The 9,947-nt window shown below is 44.0% G+C and overlaps 2 pseudogenes; one reads left to right on the forward strand and one right to left on the reverse strand.

Moving 5' to 3' along the window:
• Nucleotides 1-822: 822 nt before the first annotated feature.
• Nucleotides 823-1,798, forward strand: LOC103285155 (40S ribosomal protein S6-like; annotated as a pseudogene).
• Nucleotides 1,799-3,046: 1,248 nt separating this feature from the next.
• On the reverse strand, nt 3,047-9,517 carry LOC103285470 (60S ribosomal protein L28-like; annotated as a pseudogene).
• Nucleotides 9,518-9,947: the final 430 nt, after the last annotated feature.

The following is a 9,947-nucleotide window of genomic DNA, read 5'->3' on the forward strand; positions in this document are numbered from 1 at the left end:
TTGGGATATAAGAACACTGTTGACTAAGCCAGAAGCTATTAATCTATCTGCAATTTTTGGATTACTTTGGGGAAATTGCTGTCTCTCTGATTTCCTTTTCTTATTAAAAAATGAAAGTAACATAGTAATACTATAATGCTTTAAACATACCACAGTGAGGGAGGTGGGAGGGAGGTCTCCAATACCTTGTAAATACCAATCTACAAAGTATCAGTCTTAATCCTTTTTGTGTACTGTTATGAAAATGACATCCATTCAGTTAAGGTCTAAAATTAGCCTGAACTGCTGAATCATAGTTTAAATTCAACGGGTATGTTATTTAGTATTTATTGAACACCAGCTTGTTCCAGATGCTTTACGGGGTACAAAATGTGGCCTGTGTTCTCAGGACTCTTGAGTCCTTCAGGGAGGGTTCTGTTTGCTGTTCAGGGACACTGCAGTCTTTTGTCAGGGAAGTGCTTGCCCCTGCAGTCCACTGACATGTTAAAGGTGTAAGTGGTATTCACAATTGTGAACATTTGGAAGGAAATAGATCATGACGTTAAGTATAGAGCACTAAGGAGGTAAAAAGCATATAAAGGGAAATATTAAAGAGAGCAATTTATGCAACATTATGTTTGTCCTGCTTGAATACTCAGGCATAATAATAATAATAATAATAATAATAACAATAATAATAACACACGGCAATCTGTGATTAGGTAAGAAAAGCTGTTTCACCGCTGAAATTCCAGAGGGATTTCTGCACATTTAAGACAAGCTGCTTAGAAATGGCCCGGGTCTCTATTTGGTGGTGCCTCGGAGGCAGCTGGCAGCTGCAGGATGAAGCTGAACATCTCTTTCCCAGCCACCGGCTGCCAGAACCTCACTGAAGTGGACACTGAACACAAGCTTCATACCTTTTACGAGACGCATGTGGCCCCGAAGTTGCTGCTGACGCTCTGGGTGAAGAGTGGAAGGGTTATGTGGTTTGAATCCGTGGTGCGAAGGAAAGCAGGGTGTTTGACCCACGCCTGTGTCTGCCTGCTACTGAGAAAGGGCATTCCTGTTACAGACCAAGGAGGACTGCACACAGAAAGTGCAAGTCTGTTCGGGGCTGCATGGTGGATGCCAATCTCAGCGTTCTCACCTTGGTCATTGTAAAAAGGGGAGAGAAGGATATTTCCGGTCTCACTGATACTATTGTGCCTCATCACTTGGGGCCCAAAAGGGCTAGCAGACTTGGCAGTTTTCAATCTTTCTAAAGAATACAGTGTCCGCAGTATGTTGTGAGAAAGCCCCTAAATAAAGAAGGTAAGAAACCTGGGACCAAATTACCCCAGACTCAGCATCTTGTTACTCCATGGGTCCTGCAACCCAAATATTAGTGCATTGCTCTGAAGAAACAACATGCTAAGCAAAAGAAGAGGCCACAGAATATGCTAAACTTTAGGCTAAAAGAATGAAGAAGCCCTGGCCAGTTTGGCTTAGTGGGTAGAGCGTCGGCCTGAGGACTAAAGGGTCCCGGGTTCGATTCCGGTCAAGGACACATGCCTGGGTTGCGGGCTTGATCCCCAGTGTGGGGCCTGCATAAGACAGCTGATCAATGATGCTCTCTCATCATTGATGTTTCTCTCTCTCTCTCTCTCTCTCTCTCTTTTTCTTCCTCTCCCTTCCTCTCTGAAAGCAATAAAAATATATTAAAAAAAAAAAAAAGACTGAAGGAGACGAAAGAAAAATGCCAGGGACAGATTGCCAAGAGCCATAGCTGTCCACTCTAAGAGCGTCTGCCCCTAAGTCTGAGTCCAGTCAAAAATGAGATTTTTCTAAAAGTAACTAAGTAAGAACAAACATAATAAAAAGAGAGAGAGAGAGAAATGGCCTGGGTCTGAGGTGAGATGGGCACTGGCTGGCGAGGGATTTGCCCAAGTATGCTCTTCCAGTGTGGCACAGTGGGGAAGAACATGGGCCCATGACTCAAGCATGACCCATGTGCATTTCAACCCTGTTCTTCTACCTGCTGGCTGTGTGCCTTTTGACCTGTGTTACTTAACCTTCAGAGAGCTCAGTGTCTGCATCTAAACTCAAATATATATCTCTATATATAAAAGGCTAAGTGACTGACTGTCCGTCTGACTGTCTGACCAACCAGCCGGCTGGTACATATGATGCGCACTGGCAACTTAAAAATAAACGTTGACTCGCACATGTGCAATATTTGTCCCGGTCTGACACTGCCCCCCCACTTAAATTAATTCAAAGACAGTTTCCCGTGATGCCAGCATTTGCGATGACTATTAATAAATCACAAGGACAAACTGTAGACAGAGTAGGAATATTCCTACCTGAACCTGTTTTCAGACATGGTCAGTTATATGTTGCTTTCTCTCAAGTTCAAAGAGCATGCTACGTTCAAGTTAAAGTTGTAAATACTTCATTACAAGGAAAATTGGTCAAGCACTCTGAAAGTGTTTTTACTCTTAATGTGGTATACAGGGAGATTTTAGAATAAGTTAAGAGCCAAGAAATATCTGCTAAGGCTCTGGCAGAGGCAGGGCTAAGGTAATCAGTGAGAAATACTACTAATATATCCATGTACTAGTACATCATTGATACGAAATAGAAAGCCAGTAGAATAGGATTGAGACTGGGGAGACTCTGGCTTCGGTTTGAATCCCAATCCCCTCACTTTCCTGATGGAAAACTTTAGTGTGTCACCTCCCTGTGCTCAGTTTTATCATCTATAAAATTTGAAAGATAAAAATGCTGCATTTCAGGGTAGTATTTAAAAAAAAATACGGGGTAGTAAATAAAAATCCAAATAATGAGGTAACATTTTTAGCTACAGCTACTATTCTTCCACTACCAGATCCAAAAATAAACTTAGCTGATATAATTTTCAAAAATCCCTAATGCATAGTGCTTTGACATCTCCCTCCTCCCCTCCCTCCCTCCCTCCCTCCCTCCCTCCCTTCCTTCCTTCCTTCCTTCCTTCCTTCCTTCCTTCCTTCCTTCCTTCCTTCCTTCCTTGCTTCCTTCCGGAAAGCTGGCTGATACCTTTATTGCTTTAGGGGAGGGCGCTCAGAGCTCTTGGTGGGGCGGGCCGCTTCCTCTCCACCTTCACCAGCTTCTGGCTGCGCAGGACGGTGCTGGCCCTGCGGATGGCGTCCTTGCGCAGATCCGGGCGGTACCTGTTCTTGCGGATCATGTGCGGGATGCCGCTCAGGGTGACCCGGGCGTTCTGGTTGATGGTGGTCCGCACATAGGAGGTGGGGCTTTTGCTGGCCGGATCTCCGCTTCATGATGACCACCACGCCTTTGCCGCAGGGCGCCGGCTCCAGGCCCACCGTCTTGCGGTGTATCAGCCCGTAGTAGAGAAAGGAGTTGCGGGCCTTCAGGTTAGTGGGTTCGGTGCTGTATGTCTGCTGGTTCCTCCTGATCAGGAAGCTGGAGCAGTTCCGCACGATCATCCATTGCAGGCGGCAGACATGCGGCAGCTCCTCACGCTCCGTTTCTTGAACACATTTGCAACAAGCTCCTACAACGTGCCAAGCACAGATGTAGGTATGGGGCCTACAGTGCTGAGCCAGACAGCTCTGGTGGAGATTGTATCCTAGGACATGGATAAGACCCAAGTAGTCTATAAACTAAGATAATTTCAAGTAGTACCCAGGGCTCTGAAGAAAGCAGAACAGGCCCTTGCAAATAGAGAGAACCTGGGTGGCGATGGGGATGACTTGGTCAGGGAAAGCCTTTTGGTGACACATAGTTAATGCCTCTTCATCGCTCATCTAACAAAAATGTTTATAGACTTTTATGACTTGAAATGCAACAATGTGGAACAAATCTTTCCCAGTACGTTAAGCTCTCTGTAAACAAGATAGCACCACAGTTATGTTTTCACAGAACATGTATCAGGGAAACTGATTTCCAGTAGTGATCTTCTTAATTGAAAACCAGCCCCTTTATTGCCCTCCCCGGTGTGGCTCAGTTGGTTGGGCGTCATTCCAGGCACCTGAAGGTTGCCCAGTCCCTGATAGGGGGCCTGCAGGAGGCAGCCAAACGATGTTTCGCTCTCACATTGATGTTTCTCTCTCCCTCTCCTTTCCTCTCTCTAAAAAAAAAATCAATAAAAATATTTAAACTTTCCCTTAAAAAAATCTGCTCCTTTATCATCATCTCTTCTTAATTAAGCTGCTGATGGTATTGAGTACATAGTTCTATTTAGAAACTAGTTGCATAAATTCTTCTTTCTTCCCTCAATATATTTTCCACCCTAGCTTTTATGTATGCAAGTTGTCCCTTCAATATGTTGCATAGTGTCCAGAAGTAAAAAGTTGAAACTTACCTCAGAGCACACATCACCATTCCTTCATTTCTCCAGTCTCTCATTGGCCCCCTCCAGTGCTACACTGCTCAGAGTTAGTGACATCCCCAGGTTACTGTTCGTGCCTTCTGAGATCTTACTCGGGGTTTCTCATGTGGCCCCCTTGGACATGAGGTATTCTGGGCTGGACAGTCAGCCAGTCTTTAATTTGTAACTGGGACTTATCAGCTGTGTGAATTTGGGAGGGCTGTTAACCTCTCTGAAATGTAGAGTAATTGTGAGATTTGGATGAAATTAAGTGAGATTATGTGTGTGAAAGCCTAATATAGTATTACTAGAGACCCGGTGCACAAAATTCATGCTCAAGGGTGGGGGAGTGTCCCTCAACCCAGCCTGCACCCTCTCCAATCTGGGATCCCTCTCATAATCCAGGACTGCTGGCTCCCAACTGTTCACCTGCCTGCCTGCCTGATTGCCCCTAACCCCTCTGCCTGCCAGCCTGATTGATGACTAACTGCTCCCCTGCCATTCTGATTGCCCCTAACTGCCCTTCCATGCTGGCCTGGTCACCCCTAACTGCCCTCCCCTGCCGGCCTGATCACCCCCAATTGCCCCCCCTTCAGGCCTGGGTCCTTCCCAACTGCCCTCCCCTGCAGGCCTTGTCCCTCCCAACTGCCCTCCCCTGCAGGCCTGGTCCCCCCCAACTGTCCTCCCCTGCAGGCCTGGTCTCCCCCAATTGCCCTCCCCTGCAGGCCTGGTTCCCCCCAACTGCCCTCCCCTTCATGCCTGGTCCCCCACAACTGCCCTCCCCTGCAGGCCTGGTCCCTCCCAACTGCCCTCCCCTGCAGTCCCGATCACCCCCAACTGCCCTCCCCTGCCGGCCATCTTGTGTCCACATGCGGGTGGCCATCTTTGACCACATGGGGGCAGCCATCTTGTGTGTTGGAGTGATGGTCAATTTGCATATTACCCTTTTATTAGATAGGCTGGAGAAAGGGGAACTCTCCCAACATTTCCCTCTTAGTTATTGTAGCTGGTCTAATAAATTGATAGAGACAGATTAACCAGAGATAGTTATCTATGATTACCTAAATTCTTTCAGACAGTTGGGGAAAGTCAAAGGTTCTTCCTGAGTCTTTTGTTGCCTAAAATTAACCAGTTTAAAATAATCAATATCCCAGTATCTAATGAACAAAATAAACTGATGAACAAAATAGAACCAGAGACATAAAAGCATAGAACAGACTTCGGAATCTCAGAGGGAAGTGAGGGTGGTGTGTGTGTGTGTGTGTGTGTGTGTGGGTGGGTGTGTAAGGGGTGGGGGGCAAAGACTGTGTATGCAAAGGTCACAGACAATAGGGTGGTGCAAGGCCTGGGGCTGGGGGTGGAGGTGGGCTAGAAGAGGTCAGTGGGGGACAGAAGGGGGTATGTAATACTTTCAACAATAAAGATTTAATTTAAAAAAATAAGAAAACAATAAAATAATAATATAAAATAATATCCCAATAAAGGCATATTTTTTTGGGGGGGCCAAACTCTGCTCCCCCTCAGTACTTGCCTAGAGTTCAGGGGCTCATCAAATGTGAAGTCCTCTTCCCCCACACATACCTCTGGTGACCTGTGCAGAGCTAGTGAGTCTCTCCCAGGAGTCCCTGAAACTGGCCCAGCTCCCTTCAGGAGAGAATTTTTATCCTGGGAGGATAGCAAATACCTGGATGATGAGGTAGTTTCCAAAACTACCTCAACAGGCTAGTCCAGGATTTTAAACCTGGGAGCCACAGACCCTAAAGCACAGGAACCCTGGGGGTAAGGGTGGGTGGGAGAACTGGAGAAAGCTGGGTGGTGAGAAGCATGAAAAGCAAGCTTTGTCCATTCTGATCTGTGTGATCTGTGTCCTGGTAGACACAGCAGGCATTCTTGCCCTTTCTAGGTCTGCTCCATAAAAGTTCTGCTCCTAGTTTGTTTGTTGTTGTTGTTGTTAGAAGATTTTTTTTTTTTTTTTTTTTTAGAGAGAGAGAAGGGAGAGAGGGGGAGAGAGAGAGAGAGAGGAGAGAGAGAGAGAGAGAGAGAGAGAGAGAGGGAAACATCGACGTGAGAGCAAAACATGGATTGGCTGTCTCCTGCATGCCCCCCACCCTGAAACCCAGGCATGTATCCTGACCTGTAATCGAACCAGCAACCTTTTTTTGCATGGGATGATACCCAACCAACTGAGCCACACAACCTTGCTCCTAGTTTTATGTTGTTGTTTTTTTAATCCTCACCCAAGGATATTTTTCTATTGATTTCTAGAGAATGGAAGGGAGGGAAAAAGAAAGAAAGAAAGAAACATCAATGTGAGAGAGACATATTGATTGGTTGCTTCCTGTAAGTGCCCCAACTGGGGCTGGCAATCGAGCCAATATATGTGCCCTTGACCAGGAATCTAACCTGAGACCCTTTGGTCCATGGGCTGATGCTCTACTAGGTGTACCGGTTAATAATGAGGATTTTTTTCAATAGATGGAGTTACACATATGTTAATATATATGCGATTTGATATTTATTCTATTTTGTTGTATTGACAACAAGCTTCAAAACTTCATATGTCAAATTTTATGAAGGTGTTAACATCATAGATATTTTTACACTTAAAAATGTCAAATTTTGTGCCAAAAAAAAAGAGCATTTGCGGGAAGCTTATGGTGAACATGCTCCATCTCAAGATACTTGCGAACGCTGGTTTAAATGCTTTAAAAGTGATGATTTTGATGTGAAAGACAAAGAATGTCCAGGTCAACCAAAAAAGTTTGAAGACCAACAATTACAAGCATTATTGGATGAAGATACGTGTCAAACTCAAAAAAGATTAAATATTGCAGAAAGATTAAACATTGCTCAGCAAACAATTTCCAATCATTTACAAGCAATGGGAAAGATTATAAAGGAAGGAGAATGGGTGCCACATCAACTGAACGAAAGACAAATGGAAAACTGAAAAGTCATCAGTAAAATGTTGCTTCAATGGCATCGAATTGTGACTGGCGATGCAAAGTGGATTTATTTTGAGAATCCCAAACACAAAATCATGGGTTGATCCAGGTCAACTATCAACATTGACTGCAAGGCCAAATCGCTTCGGAAAGAAGACAGTGCTCTTCGTTTGGTGGGATCAGGAAGGTGTGGTGTATTATGAGCTTCTAAACCAGGTGAAACCATTAATACTAATCGCTACCGACAACAAATAATCAATTTGAACCAAGCTTTGATTGTGAAACGACCAGAATGTGCCAGAAGACACGGCAAAGTAATTTTGCTTCATGATGACGCACCATCACACACTTCAAAACCAGTTAAAGACACGTTAAAAGATCTTGCGTGGGAAGTATTAACCCACCCGCTCTATTCACCAGATCTTGCTCCTTCAGATTACCACTTGTTCTGATCACTTGTTCTGATCGATGGCACACGCACTTTCTGAGCAGCACTTCAAAACGTACGAAGAAATGGAAAATAGGGTCTCTGAATGGTTTGCCTCAAAACAAGAAAAGTTCTATTGGGACGGTATCCACAAATTACCTGAAAGATGGGGAAATGTGTAGCTAGCGATGGACATTACTTTGATGTTTCTCTGGAAATTATCCTGTTTTCTTTGATTACAAAATCCACATTATTAACCGATACACCTAATAACTACTGAGCCCAACTGTCCAGGGCCTGCTCCTAGGTCTTGATGAAGTATTTGCACAGCATTGTCATTTAATGCCTAATAGGTTAGAAGTTAGTGGTTTCGTCATAATTCTTAGTTCACAGTTGCATATCTGCCAGTTGCATACCTCTTAGTAACTAAAATTTAGTAAGCCATCATAGGATAGGGTGGGAATTTTGCAATTTTTATGGTAGCCTAAAGCAGTCGCTAGAATGATTTTGTTGTTAAAACTAGATGTTTCGTTCTGATTACAAAAATAACGTTCTTCAAAACTGGTAAAATTAAAAATGTTGATGTAATAAATATGCAGATCGATAGAAAATTTTTGTAAGTTTTTTTTTTTTTTTTTTTTGAGCCAAACTGATAACATATGCCAGGGAGCAAAATCTCAAATGCTTCAGAGAACAACAGTTTTGCAGCTTCTTTTCTGCATCTAAAATTAAGGAGGGTCAAACCTCAGAGGGAAGGTAGGGGAGGGTGAGGGTGAGGGGGAGAGATCAACTTACTAAAGGACTTGTATGCATGCATATAAGCATAACCAATGGACACAGACAACAGGGGGGTAAGGACGTGAGTAGGGGGGGCAATTGGGGGATAAGGACACATATGTAATACCTTAATCAATAAAGAAATTAAGAAGAAAAAAATAAAATAAAATTAAGGAGGGATTGTACATGAAGGTGGGAGAAAGCAAGGCAGGGGTTGGATTACAGGATAGTTGACAAGATTATGTGTTCTCTTGAGGGTTAATTTCCTCTCCAAGGGGTATTACTTCTGGCATTTCAAAAGTGTGTTAACCCACCTTCTCAAGAACAACAGGCAGGGCTGGTTTAAAACCTTTCCCTAAAGGAGTTATAGGCCTGGGGCATGACTACCCACCATGCCCAGTAAGGAACTGATGATCAGATCACCCGGTGATGTCACTTTACATAGGACCTCCTTATTTATCTTCCACAGAAAACAGGCAAAGTGATTATAGAGCATTCCAGAGCCGTATTCCAGAATACTCTTTCTGCTTTAGAATCTCCTGGTTTGTTAACTATGCTGCTTCATGGGCCTTCCTGAAGTATGACCTCAGAATCCCAGAGGGTGGGACCCAGAATCAACATTTAATGAACTGAAGTCCCATAACTAGGGTTCTGACTATATATTTAATTTTTCTTGCCCTTCAACTACTATTTTTTATTCATCCAAAAATATAAAAGCTGTTAAGATTCTGAAAATATATGTTTTGTAACGTTTCTATTAAAACAATGTGCAAATTTGTAGTGAATGCTTTGCCAGATAAAAAGCTTTCTACGTACAATAGGGTGAGTGAGTACAAAGTACAAAGCAAACAATGATCAACTAGGCTAGTAGGTGCCAATTTACATAAATCTGCAAATAAACCCCGCCCCCTTTCCTGTAGAGACTGGTGGTTTTAAAGCCCAGAGGGGTGCTTGCAGGACTGCTGGCCTTAGCTCTCTTGTTTTGGTTTCAGTTCTGTACACACACCTTGTTTGGATACCTGTGGCAGAGTCCATGCCCCACCCCAGTTCCAGGCATCTGGGTTTTATTGCCCCAGCCCCAGTGTTTGTTTGGGGTCCTGTGGCTTTGAAAGAGGTGTGGCTTCCAGGATAGACTAGCTTATTTATACCTGTAGGTATGGCTTTGTCTCCCTGGATTTAGGACACCATGTATGATGTGGTGGGGTTTTTTTCTTTTAATTGTTGACACTATTACACATGTTCCCATTTCACCCCCTCCCTTTGCCCACCTCCACCTACCCCCCACCTCCCTTCCCTCTGACGATCACCACACTGTTGTTTGTGTCTATGTGCTATGTATGATGTTTTGAGCATCAGGACTCACTGCTCCCCTCCCCTGCCCCCAAATAATTGACTATGTCAGATTTTTTTTTTTCCCCAAGCAAAGTTACATAAAAGAAAGGACTAAGAAAATGGGCTTTAGAGG

The sequence above is a fragment of the Eptesicus fuscus genome, chromosome 7 (assembly GCF_027574615.1).
Source record: "Eptesicus fuscus isolate TK198812 chromosome 7, DD_ASM_mEF_20220401, whole genome shotgun sequence".
In the NCBI taxonomy this organism is placed as follows: Eukaryota; Metazoa; Chordata; class Mammalia; order Chiroptera; family Vespertilionidae; genus Eptesicus; species Eptesicus fuscus.